Source organism: Sus scrofa, chromosome 2 (assembly GCF_000003025.6).
Source record: "Sus scrofa isolate TJ Tabasco breed Duroc chromosome 2, Sscrofa11.1, whole genome shotgun sequence".
Classification (NCBI taxonomy): domain Eukaryota; kingdom Metazoa; phylum Chordata; class Mammalia; order Artiodactyla; family Suidae; genus Sus; species Sus scrofa.
The window spans coordinates 63,393,829-63,406,775 of NC_010444.4; the positions used below are offsets into that span (position 1 = coordinate 63,393,829).

Genomic DNA, 12,947 nt, shown 5'->3' on the forward strand with positions numbered 1-12,947 from the left:
GGGGTGTATGTGTGTGTGTGAATTAATTATATACTTTTTCTATGTTAAATAGACATGCACACATACTTGTACATGAAAACAGACTCATTTATCATCCCATCTATTATGCTAAAAGAAAACTTAACCAATAATTGGATATTAACAAAATGAAAATAAAGAATGTTCTAATTGAGTTCCCATCATGACTCATCGGAAATCCATCTGACTAGTTTCTATGAGGATGTGGGTTCAATCCCTGGCATTGCTCAGGTTAAGGATCTGGCATTGCCATGAGCTGTGGTGTAGGTTGCAACCAGGGCTTGGATCCTGTGTTATGGTGGCTTTGGCATAGGCTGGCAGCTGCAGCTCTGATTTGACCCCTAGCCTGGGAAATTCCATATGCCTTGCATGTGACCATAAAAAGAAAAAAAAAAGAAGAAGAAGAAGAAAAGAAAATTTAAAGAGTGTATACATTTAGACAAAAAGATGTAAAGTAGAATGTGGAACTCTACTTTTGATATGAATTATTATTTCTATGTTATGTCCTCAAAATAGAACCACATTTATATTTCTGCAATGGGGTATTCAATGCAATGGCATTTTTCTCTAAGTTTCTTCTAAATTTCTTCTTCTGTTAAAGAACAATTTCAACACAAAATGCCTTTATCCAGGGGAAATATCACTAAATTGAGTTCAAATTCAGTTCTTGTGAAAATATTTTATTGGATAAATGTGGGCATTACATTCCTAATGCTGCTGTAACAAGTTAGTAAACTAGTGACTTTTTAGAAAAGTCAAGTTCTAGAGATTTGAGTCTGGACTTCATCTCTTCATGCTGAATGTAAGATGTCTGTGAGAGCTGGGATCCAAATGGACACTCCAAGGAAGAATGCATTGCCTTCCTAGATCATTTTGTAAGGGCTGCCTGCACTCTGGTTTCATGATCCTTCCTCATCTTCAGATACAGCAGCACAGAATTTTCAATGTATCTCTGAATCCAATTCTCCCTCTTCTCTCCATCACAGGGAGAGGACCATGATAATTATGTTATATGAACCTGGATAATCTGAGCTAATCTTTTCATTTTAAGGTCAATGATTAGCAAATTGATTTTATCTGCTAGGCTGATTCCTCCTTTTTTTTTGTCTTTTTGCCTTTTCTAGGGCTGCTCCCATGGCATATGGAGGTTCCCAGGCTAGGGGTCTAATTAGAGCTGTAGCCGCAGGCCTACACCAAAGCCACAGCAACGTGGGATACAAGCTACATTTGCAACCTACACCACAGCTCATGGCAATGCTGGATCCTTAACCCACTGCGAAAGGCCAGGGACCAAACCCACAACCTCATGGTTCCTAGTTGGATTCGTTAACCACTGTGCTGTGACAAGAACACAGCCTTATTCCTCTCTATGGAATCTAACACATTCCAAAATTCCTAAGACTAGGATACATTCATCTTTTTGAGGCCTTCATTCAGCTTACTATGAAATCTTTTTCTGAAGTTATTTTGATGTCATTCAAAAGCCCTCATATGAAGAATCAAACACAGAATTTATCAAAGCTTCTGTGGAGAAACATTTTTCTTTAAAAATTACATACAAAAATTATTTTTGGTGCAGAAGACTGAAACCTACCTGTACCTGACTCTAACATGGGACCAGAACTTGTTACTGGAAGTATAACCTACAGACCAGGACCTGTACCATCATATTGTCTATGAGTTGTCAGAAATGCAGAATCCTTGGGCTTGCAGGAAAACTACATGGGTAGAATCTGCATTTGAATTAGAATTTCTGATGAGTTTTATGCACAGTAAAGTTGCAGAAGCTCTGGTGTAAACAGGTTTTCTCACCTCTCTGTTACATTGGGGCAGAAAAATTATTTGTACTGGAAGCTGTCCTGTGTATGGAGGGTCTTTAGAACCATCCTTTCTGATATTACCAAATATCCCCAGGAGAAAATCCGTCTCTGATTGAGAACCACAGCCCAGAATAGGAGAACTGGGAGCATCCTGATAGAATTCCATTAATGACTCCATCCCAAAATAAGTTTTTAATTTTCACAAAACATTAAATTCATCTGTGCCCTATGCCTAAAATGGGGGATGGAGTATATTACAGTACTACCTCACAGAATGAACTTCTCTAAAATTAAATCACATGATTCTTTAATGTGTTAAGGTAGGTCATGGTGTTTAAAGTACCTCAATATATCTCATGACTTGCAAACATTTTGTAGTGAGAGGTTAAAGGACAACTCCTATCTTCAAGTATGAAACTCCTATAATTTTAGCAAAGGTGCCAGGAAGCCAAGAAGAGCACTGCCCAAGGTTTTATATTAAAGGAACAAAATAGTCCCTCTTTCAAAGAAAGGGATAATTATTTTCTAAGCCTGTCATGGGCTGTGTCACTACCACGTGTCAATGCTTTGAAGATCCAAAGGACCTACTCAAGACAGTTGCCTCAATCTCACATGTTGGAAAAAAAATAAACTCAGGTTTGGGATAAGATGCTTGGAGTTTAGAACTCTGAAAGGAAAGGCAGTTAATGGAGAAGGATTAATTAAAAAAAAAAAAAAACAAACCTGAATTTACCTGGCTTGTAACCAGATCTCTTGAGAACAGAGATTCGGCTGAAAAAATCCTTTCTGTCCAGACAAAGTTCCAAAGGGAATTCATGTAGATATAGGTCAGCTGTAACCTGGGGGAAATGTATGTAATGAGCAGACCCAGAGAGCTGTAAATTTCTGCTCTGCTGCCATCCCTGAGCTTGTACAACTTTCTCATGGAGGAAACAAGTTGTCGTTTTTGGAGACCTACTCTGATTAAAGATCAATGTTTGATGCATTCTTGCTGTCTTGTCTGGGAACAGAACTTCAGTCTTCATCATAAACTATCCAGGAAGAGATAATCTTTCATGTGGAGATGGTTATCTCAGAGTTCCCATGCAGGTGAGTGCAAGGGCCAAAAATGTACTGCATGAAAAGGTCATAGAGAATGAACTCCAAGAATTTTAACTGAGGTCACCTCAGAAAAAATTCAGCCTAGCCGAGAGCCTAGAGACCACAGTGGCTCTTGGCTTGCTTGATTAAAGTCTCTATGTATTTTTATGATGCTAAAAAGATAAGGGAACTTTGAACTAATTAAGTTTATGCTCAGTGATGCTAATTAAATGATAGAGGTGGAAGCCCAATTAGAAGAGGGGTGAGAGAAATAATGTGCTCCCAGTAAGAGTAAAACAGTTGTCCAACTATGTTATTAGCTAACTGGAGTAAAGAGATAGGGTATTCCATATGTAGAGATATAAAATGAAATGAAGATATTTCTTTCTAATATTTAAGATGGGGCATATTTGACCATGTTTCTCTATTGATGAGAGAGTTCCACACCAATGAATATTTGCAAATATGTCCTTGAAACAGCTGTTGCAAGAGACATGTATTTCCTAGTATCTTCTAGGAAAAGAAAATAGAAAAAAAAAAAAGAAGATATGGAAAGGGGGATGCTGATGAGCTTACCTTGAGATTAATTCTTTACGTGTGAGGCTGAATATGTATGTGGATTTGATAGCTATTTATTTTCCCTATCTCAAATTATCTGGATGAGGCCTTAGCTTGGAAGAGTAGAATCAGAGAGGTTTTATTCCTGTTTCGATTGGGATCTTTCAAACAAAGAATTGAACATTTGTTTGTTTGTTTTTCTCCCACAAACTAGCTGTGCATGTATAGATGTATTTGAGGGGAATTGTAAGAGTATGTAAATTTGGCATGGTCAAATCTATCAATCATTCGCATTGTACTCCCCATTGATTTAATTTTTTTTCTTTTAGGATATTTTATTTGTTCTTTAAGTACATAGCCATAATTGAATAGCCATAAACGTGACTAAAACGGTTACTTATAAATGGATTTGAAGGAAAAAATCCCTATATAGATTTTAACTTTTTAGCATTATTTATCATGTAACTAAAACATTCTGTGTAATTTAAAATAAAATATGACTTGTATGGATTTAACAATAGTTTTATTTTTAAATTTTTCCTGAAAGAATTGAGCTATCATTTTGATATTCTCCACTTGCAAATCATTGCCTTAAAACAAAAACAATAATGATGGTTTTGTATTCTTGCTTTTTTCAAATACATTTTTACATCTCTGTTATTCCTTATTGTTCTTTTTAACTGCTTTTCTTAGATCTAATTCTAAAAGTTGCATCACACTCAGCCATCATTTAGAAGGCATTCTTTATAATTTGACTCAAGACTATTTTTTCCTTACTTAAGCACATTGAAATCCACAAATCTTCATATAAGAAGAAATTATAAGTTAAATACTTCTTTCTCTCTACATTCTAAAAGACCATCTGTTATAGTCTTTTATTTCCAAGTCTTTGGCAGTGTATTAGTGATACAATAATTGATTTCATTAAATCATTATGATTTCATTTATTTATATAAATTGTAAAAATTCTTTTTACATACTGAAAATCTTCCTTTATTATTTATTAACTTTAACTAAACATATATTTTTACTTATGTATGCATTTTTTTAATACATAAATCAACAAAATATAGTTGATTAACAGGGTCGTGCCAATTTCTGCTGTACAGTATAGTGAGCTAGTCATACATGTATATATACATATATACACATTATTTTTCTCACACTATCTTCTGTCATGCGAATTTTCATTTATTTTATGTACAGTTGTTTTGAATCCATTCTACTTAACCTAATTTTATTCTCCCTGATAATTTTTGCTACAAGCTCTTAGATACTTTTAAATTTCTCCTGCTGTGTTATGCACACATACATACACACCCACTTCATAAATTCTGCTTATGTTTTAGTGCAGTCGTTTTTCCTCCCTTCTACCCCATTTTCAATATTCTCTCAAAGACTTGCCTCCAATCAGTACTACAATGATGACTCATTATTGTCATGATGTTCCTGTGTTACTCAAGCTCTGGTTCTCTTTCATATTTTTTATTTTATTTAATTAATTAATTTATTTATTGTCTTTTTGCCATTTCTTGGGCCACTCCCACAGCATATGGAGGTTCCCAGGCTAGGGGTCAAATCAGAGCTGTAGCTGCCAGCCTACACCAGAGCCACAGCAATGCAGGGTCTGAGCAATGTCTGTGACCTACACCACAGTTAATGGCAATGCTGGATCCTTAACCCACTGAGCAAGGGCAGGGATCAAACCTGAAACCTCATGGTTCCTAGTCAGATTCGTTAACCACTGCGCCACAACAGGAACTCCTCATATTTTTTAGTAAGTTACTATTTTACCAATGCTACTGAAATATGGTGAAATGTGGAGTTCAAACTGCTTGTAACGGATAAGATTTTGTCCACCAGGGTACTTTGTTAGCTTTTATCAAAAATGCAATTCTTCTGGATAAATTGATTTCTCTTTTTTTTTTTTTTTTTTTTTTTTTTTTTTTTTTTTTGTCTTTTTAGGGCCAAACCCGGAGCATGGCATATGGAGATTCCCAGGCTAGGGGTCTTATTGGAGCTATAGCTGCTGGCCTACACCAGAGCCACAGCAGTGCCAGATCTGAGCAGCATCTGTGACCTACACCACAGCTCATGGCAATGCCGGATCCTTAACCCACTGAGCTAGGCCAGGGATTGAACCCGCATACTCATGGTTCCTACTCTGATTCAATTCCACTGTGCCATGACAGGAACTCCTGGATAAATTGAAATACAATCTGCTGTGTATTAAATGCCCATAAATAATGTAATCTAAGTCCTAATTCATTCAACAAATCATAATTTTTCTACATGCTAGAATATTCTAGAAAATTATGTATTGTAATATTTCACCTCTAGGTAATTACAAATTAATCCTTGTTGTCATAAGTATTGCTATTACATTTCTTGTTTAATTAATATTAAATGGTCGATTTTGAATTTGTTTACTAAATTGCTTGAAAACATACCATTTAAACTGGTTTCATTCCTTTGTCATCTTTTATTTCACAACTTTTCATTTTTCTACATTGATCTTTGTACAAGGGCATGTATGTTCACATCCTTGGATAAAATACAAAGGAGAACAAAGAGGTGAAGTCCTTGTCTATTTGGCTCTAGCATTATAATTCCGAAGATAGAGGTATTGAAAGAAATGTGTGTGTGGCACAAAGTCCTAAGATGTCTAATAGGAGGAAAGTTACTCAGTGAAAAGTTTGGAATTGCCACAATGTGAGGGTTTTATGTTCATCAATTTATTCTTTCTTAATTTTTTCCTCCTGCAGTACAGCATGGGGATCAAGTTACTCTTACATGTATACATTTTTCCCCCACCATTTGTTTGTTTGCAATATGAGTATCTAGACATAGTTCTCAATGCTACTCAGCAGGATCTCCTTGTAAATCTATTCGAAGTTGTATCTGATAACCCCAAGCTCCCAATCCCTCCCACTCCCTCCCTCTCCTGTCAGGCAGCCACAAGTCTATTCTCCAAGTCCATGCTTTTCTTTTCTGAGGAGATGTTCACTTGTGCTGGATATTAGATTCCAGGTATAAGTGATATCATACGGTATTTTTCTTTGTCTTTCTGGTTCATTTCACTCAGTAGGAGAGTCTCTAGTTCCATCGATGTTGTTGCAAATGGCATTATGTCATTCTTTTTTATGGCTGAGTAGTATTCCATTGTGTATACATACCACTTCTTCCTAATCCAATCGTCTGTTGATGGACATTTGGGTTGTTTCCATGTCCTGGCTATTGTGAAAAGGGCTGCAAAGAACATGCGGGTGCACGTGTCTCTTTTAAGTAGAGTTTTGTCCGGATGTATGGCCAAGAGTGGGATTGCAGGGTCATATGGAAGTTCTATGTATAGATTTCTAAGGTATCGCCAAACTGGTCTCCATAGTGGCTGTACCAGTTGACATTGCCACCAACAGTGCAGGAGGCTTCCCTTTTCTCCACACCCCCTCCAGCACTTGTGATTTTTGGACTTATGAATGATGGCCATTCTGACTGGTGTGAGGTGGTATCTCATGGTAATTCTGATTTGCGTTTCTCTTATGATCAGCGATGTTGGGCCTTTTTTCATGTGTTTGCTGGCCATCCGTTTATCTTCTTTGCAGAACAGTCTGCTCAGGGCTTTTGCCCATGTTTCCATTGGTTGATTGGCTTTTTTGCTGTTGAGTTGTATATGTTACTTATATATTCTAGAGATTAAGCCCTTGTCCATTGCATCATTTGAAAGTATTTTCTCCCATTCTGAAAGTTGTCTTTTTGTTGTCTTTTGGGTTTCCTTTGCTGTGCAAAAGCTTTTCAGTTTGATGAGGTCCCATGGGTTTATTTTTTCTCTTATTCCTATTGCTTTGGGAGACTGACCTGAGAAAATATTCATGATGTTGAGGTCAGAGAGTGTTTTGCCTATGTTTTCTTCTAGGAGTTTGATGGTGTCCTGTCGTATATTTAAGTCTTTCAGCCATTTGGAGTTTATTTTTGTGCATGGTGTGAGGGTGTGTTCTAGTTTCATTGCTTTGCATGCAGCTGTCCAGGTTTCCCAGCAATGCTGGCTGAATAGACTTTCTTTTTCCCATTTTACGTTCTTGCCTCCCTTGTCAAAGATGAATTGAGCATAGGTGTCAGGGTTTATTTCTGGGTGCTCTATTCTGTTCCATTGGTCTGTCTGTCTGTTTTGATACCAGTACCACACTGTTTTGATGACTGTGGCTTTGTAGTATTTCTTGAAGTCTGGGAGAGTTATGCCTCCTGTTTGGTTTTTGTTTCTCAGGATGGCTTTGGCGATTCTGGGTCTTTTGTTGTTCTATATAAGTGTTTGTATTGTTTGTTGTAGTTCTGTGAAAAATGTCCTGGGTAATTTGATAGGGATTGCATTGAACCTGTAGATTGCTTTGGGTAGTATGATTTTTCCAATCCAGGAACATGGAATATTTTGCCATTTCTTTACATCTTCTTTGATTTCTTTGATTAAAGTTTTATAGTTCTCGGCATATAGGTCCTTTACCTCTTTGGTCAGCTGTAGTCCGAGGTATTTGTTTTTTTGAGGTGCAATTTTAAAAGGTATCATATGTTTGTATTCCTTTTCTAATATTTTATTGCTGGTATACAGAAATGTGACTGACTTCTGAAGGTTAATCTTCTATCCTGCTACTTTGCTGAATTTATTAATCAGTTCAAGGAGTTTTGGGGTTGAGTCCTTAGGGTTTTCTATGTATAGTATCATGTCATCTGCATACAGTGACAGTTTGACCTCTTCTCTTCCTATATGGATGCCTTTTATTTCTTTTGTTTGTCTAATTGCTGTGGCTAGGACTTCCAAAACTATGTGGAAGAGCAGTGGTGAGAGTGGGCATCCCTGTTTCATTCCAGATTTGAGTGAGAAGGCTTTCAGTTGTTCCCCATTGAGTATTATATTGTCTGTGGGTTTATCATAAATGGCTTTGATTATGTTCAGGAATGTTCTTTCTATACCCACTTTGGCGAGGGTCTTGATCATGAATGGATGTTGGACTTTGTCAAATGCTTTTTGCTTCATCTAATGAGATGATCATATGATTTTTGACTTTTTATTTTTGTTAATGTGGTGTATGAGGTTGACTGATTTGCATATGTTGAACCAACCTTGGGAAGCTGGGATGAACCCTACCTGGTTATTGTGTATGATTTTTTTTTTTTGATATGTTGTTGGATTCGGATGGCTAAGATTTTGTTGAGAATTTTTGCCTCTATATTCATCAATGATATTGGCCGATAGTTTTCTTTTTTGGTGGTATCTCTGTCTGGTTTTGGAATGAGGGTGATGGTGGCATCATAGAATGTCTTTGGGAGTATTCCTTCTTCCTCAACCTTTTGAAAGAGTTGAAGGAGGATGGTCACCAATTCCTCTTTATATGTTTGATAGAATTCGGCTGTGAAGCCATCTGGTCCTGGATTTTATTTGTAGGGAGTGATTTTATGACTTCTTCAATTTCATTTCTAGTGATGGGTCTGTTCAGTTGGTCTGTTTCTTCTTGATTCAGTTTTGGCAGGCTATAAGATTCTAGAAAAATGTCCATTTCTTCCAGACTGTCAAACTTGTTGCCATATAGTTGTTCATAGTGTTCTCTTATGTTTTTTTTTTGTATTTATGTAGTATCCATTGTGATTTCTCCTTTTTCATTTATAATTTTGTTTATTTGAGTTCTTTCTCTCCTCATGTTAGTAAATCTGGCCAGGGGTTTGTCAATTTTGTTTACCTTTTCAAAGAACCAGTTCTTGGTTTCATCAATTTTCTCTATTGTTTTTTGAGTCTCTATTTTATTGATTTCTTCTTTGATCTTTATAATTTCCTTCCTTCTGCTGACTTTAGGTCTTTTTTGTTCTTCATTTTCTAATTCGTTTAGGTGGAGAGTTGAGCTGTCAATTTGGGATCTTTCTTCTTTTTTGAGAAAGGCCTGTATTGCTATAAATTTCCCTCTGAGCACTGCTCTCACAGCATCCCATAGATTTTGAGAGGTTGTGTCTTCATTATCATTTTTTTCAAGGTACTTTTTAATTTCCTTCTTAATTTCCTCAATGACCCATTGGTTTTTTAGCATGTTGTTTAGTCTCCATGTAGGAGGTTTTTTCACTCATTTCTTTTCCCATGGTTAATTTCTAGTTTCATGGCATTGTGGTCAGAAATGATACTTGAGATAATTTCTATGCTCCTAAATTTGTTGGGGTTAGCTTTGTGTCCCAATATGTGGTCAATTCTTGAGAATGTTCCATGAGCATTTGAGAAGAATGTGTATTCTGATTTTTTTAGATGTAGTGTCCTGAAGATATCCATTAAGTCTAACTTTTCTATTGTTTCCTTTAGGATCTCTGTTGCTTTATTGGTTTTCTGTCTAGAGGATCTGTCCATTGATGTGAGTGGGGTATTAAAGTCTCCTACTGCGATTGTATTCCCATCAATTTCTCCCTTTATGTCTGTTAATATTTGTTGTATGTATCTGGGTGTTCCTGTATTTGGGGCATATATGTTGATAATTTAGAAGGTCACTGATAGTTGGGCAAAACTCAGAACTAGGACTAGAGTATGTCCATAGAACTTATCAGGCAAGTGATCAAAATACAAGAATAACAAATATAGTATTTAACATATAAAAAGGAGAAATAGGTTTGCTTTGTCTTCAATCAGATCATGTAAAGCTACTTAGCTAAATAAACATGAAAAATAAGGCACATGAAATATAAGTATTGCTATCTGATATTATAATTGCCCAACATTTAATTGACATCCATTTTACCTTATATATATACTTTTGTGAAGTGTTGGTTTATTTCTTTTGCTCATTCTTCCTTTAGGCTGTACAATGTGTAAGTCTCTTATACATCCACAACTCCATCTTTGGAATACATTTATTTTTGCTTTTTCATTTTTTCTTGGCAGCAAAGGATTATAACAGCACATTAAATGCAGACACTCAAGGACATTTATGCTTATAAGTCTTTATTTTCTCTTATGTTTGTTGCTCTCTCTCTCTCTCTCTCTCTTTCCCTCTGTCCTCTTGGTACACATGTAATTTAAAATCCAGGTATAGAGAAAGAATATAGATATATACAGACATATATGTTCACTTAAAATATTTTATGTAGCATTAAAACTAGGCATAAAGCGACCAAACCAAAATTGAGTCCCAAGCTTCTTGATACCTGGGGAGTTTCCAAATTAGAATTTCTGGGTAACATTTGTATATAGTGTGTTCTGATCATCTTGAAATTTATCACCTCTAACTTAATCAGGGTGGTTGGGGTGAAAAAGACATGGAAGTAACACTACCTAGGAAGCTAGGGGCGTGTGTGTGTGTGTGTGTGTGTTACTGTTCATGCCTTCTGCCCTATGAGAAATCCTCAGAGCAGGGTTACTGAGCTCACCTATTCCAAGGTGACTCACACACAAAGGCTAGAAGTCAATCAACAGAGGAGATTCATTTAAACATTTGAGCCACTTTGCAACATTTCATAAAATGCTAAAATAACATGAGTGGATGAGGGATTCTTTTGGTCTTGAAGTTTCAGCAGCTGCAGGGAGGCAACCTTAGTCCTCAACAATCTCTGGTACAATATCTTCTCAATCTCCCTCCTGCACATTACACTCACCACACCAAAAGTCTTAAAGAAGCATTCCCTAGGTCCCTTACTTTGGCTGTTCCTCTACCTGCCACAGATTTATCCTGATAAATTCTTGGCTCCATTTTTCTCTCCACTGAGGTTTTTATTCAAATATCACCTTATTTGCAAGTCTTGAACACCCTTCAAAGTAGCACCACTCTTTACTCTTTCTTTTATACTGCTTTCAAATTTCTCTGTAGCACCTGACACCATCTGACATAGTATATATATTTTTTATTTACATGTATTTTTTCACCATAACTGGATTTTAAGAGTTTTGTTTTCCAGTATTCTATAATCATTGCCTATAATTATTGGCACTCAATTTATATTCCCTAAATGAATGAAAGATTTTTTCATTAAGTATGTGAAACATGACATATTGGGGAAAAGGTTGAAGGTGGAACAAGCTTGCTGATTAGAGATGATGCAGGGAATTCATTAAAGGGGACCAATACAGATGCAAAGTATAAAAATTAATTTTCAATGGACAGTTAAAACTGGGAGCATTAAAGCAATGTGAGTAGTGTCTGATTATGTGGAAATTAGTCATGTTATTTTCCCCTTTCCTCACAGTCACCTCCACCACATGGCACCAAGGAACCTAACAGGAGTTTCAGAATTTCTTCTTCTGGCATTTTCAGAGGAAACATACTTGCAGCCCCTCGTATTTGGACTTTTCCTCTCCATGTATCTGATCACTGTGTTTGGGAATCTGCTCCTCATCCTGGCCACCATCTCTGACTCCCACCTCTGCACACCCATGTATTTCTTCCTTTCCAACCTGTCCTTTGTAGACATCTGCCTTACCTCCACCACCATCCCAAAGATGCTCCAGAGCATCCACACCCAGAGAAAAGATATAACCTATGAAGACTGCATCACACAGATGTATTTTTTCATATTGTTTGCAGGGTTAGATGACTTTCTCCTGACTGTGATGGCCTATGACCGCTTTGTGGCCATTTGCCACCCCCTGCACTACACAGTCATCATGAACCCCCAGCTCTGTGGAATTCTGGTTCTGGTTAGCTGGATCATCAGTTTCCTTCATTCCTTATTAGAAAGCTTAATGATGTTGAGGCTGTCCTTCTGTAGAGAGGTGAACATCCCTCACTATTTTTGTGAACTCAAGCTATTGATCCAACTTGCCTATTCTGACAACTTTCTTAATGGCGTAGTACTGAATTTTGCAGCTGGGTTGCTGGGTGCTGTTCCACTTGCTAGTATCTTTTACTCTTACTCTAAGATAGTTTCTGCCATACATAGAATCTCATCAGCCCAGGGGAAGTGTAAAGCCTTTTCTACCTGTGCATCTCACCTCTCAGTTGTCTCCTTATTTTATTGCACCTGCTTAGGGGTGTACCTAAGCTCTGCAGCTAGCCACAGCTCACACTCAAGTGCAGTCATCTCAGTGATGTACACTGTGGTCACACCCATGCTGAACCCCTTCATCTACAGTCTGAAGAACAAGGACATAAAGAGGGCTCTGCAAACATTCTTTAAAATGGCACCTAGAAAAAGGCCAATTGTCCTGAGCTGAAGAAGATCACATGACTGAAGAGTTCAAAGCCTCAGAGCCACAAATTGCAAATGAGATTCTTACTCAGATTGTCAAAAACTTTTCCCACTATTTCTTTGAATTTCCATTTATTTGACTTCAACATATCCATGCGATTCATATAACTCAATGGATTAAGCCTTATGATCTCTCTCATATTCAAGATTTTCCTTATTTTATAGTTTTTCTGATCCCTAAAATTTTTTCTCAAACTTAGATCAGGACAATTTGGGAACTATTATTGATCATGTGACTAGATGGATTTCATAAAAAAATCTATTTTC

General features: G+C 36.8%; 1 pseudogene; it reads left to right on the plus strand.

Moving 5' to 3' along the window:
* Window positions 11,791–12,640, plus strand: LOC100738881 (annotated as a pseudogene).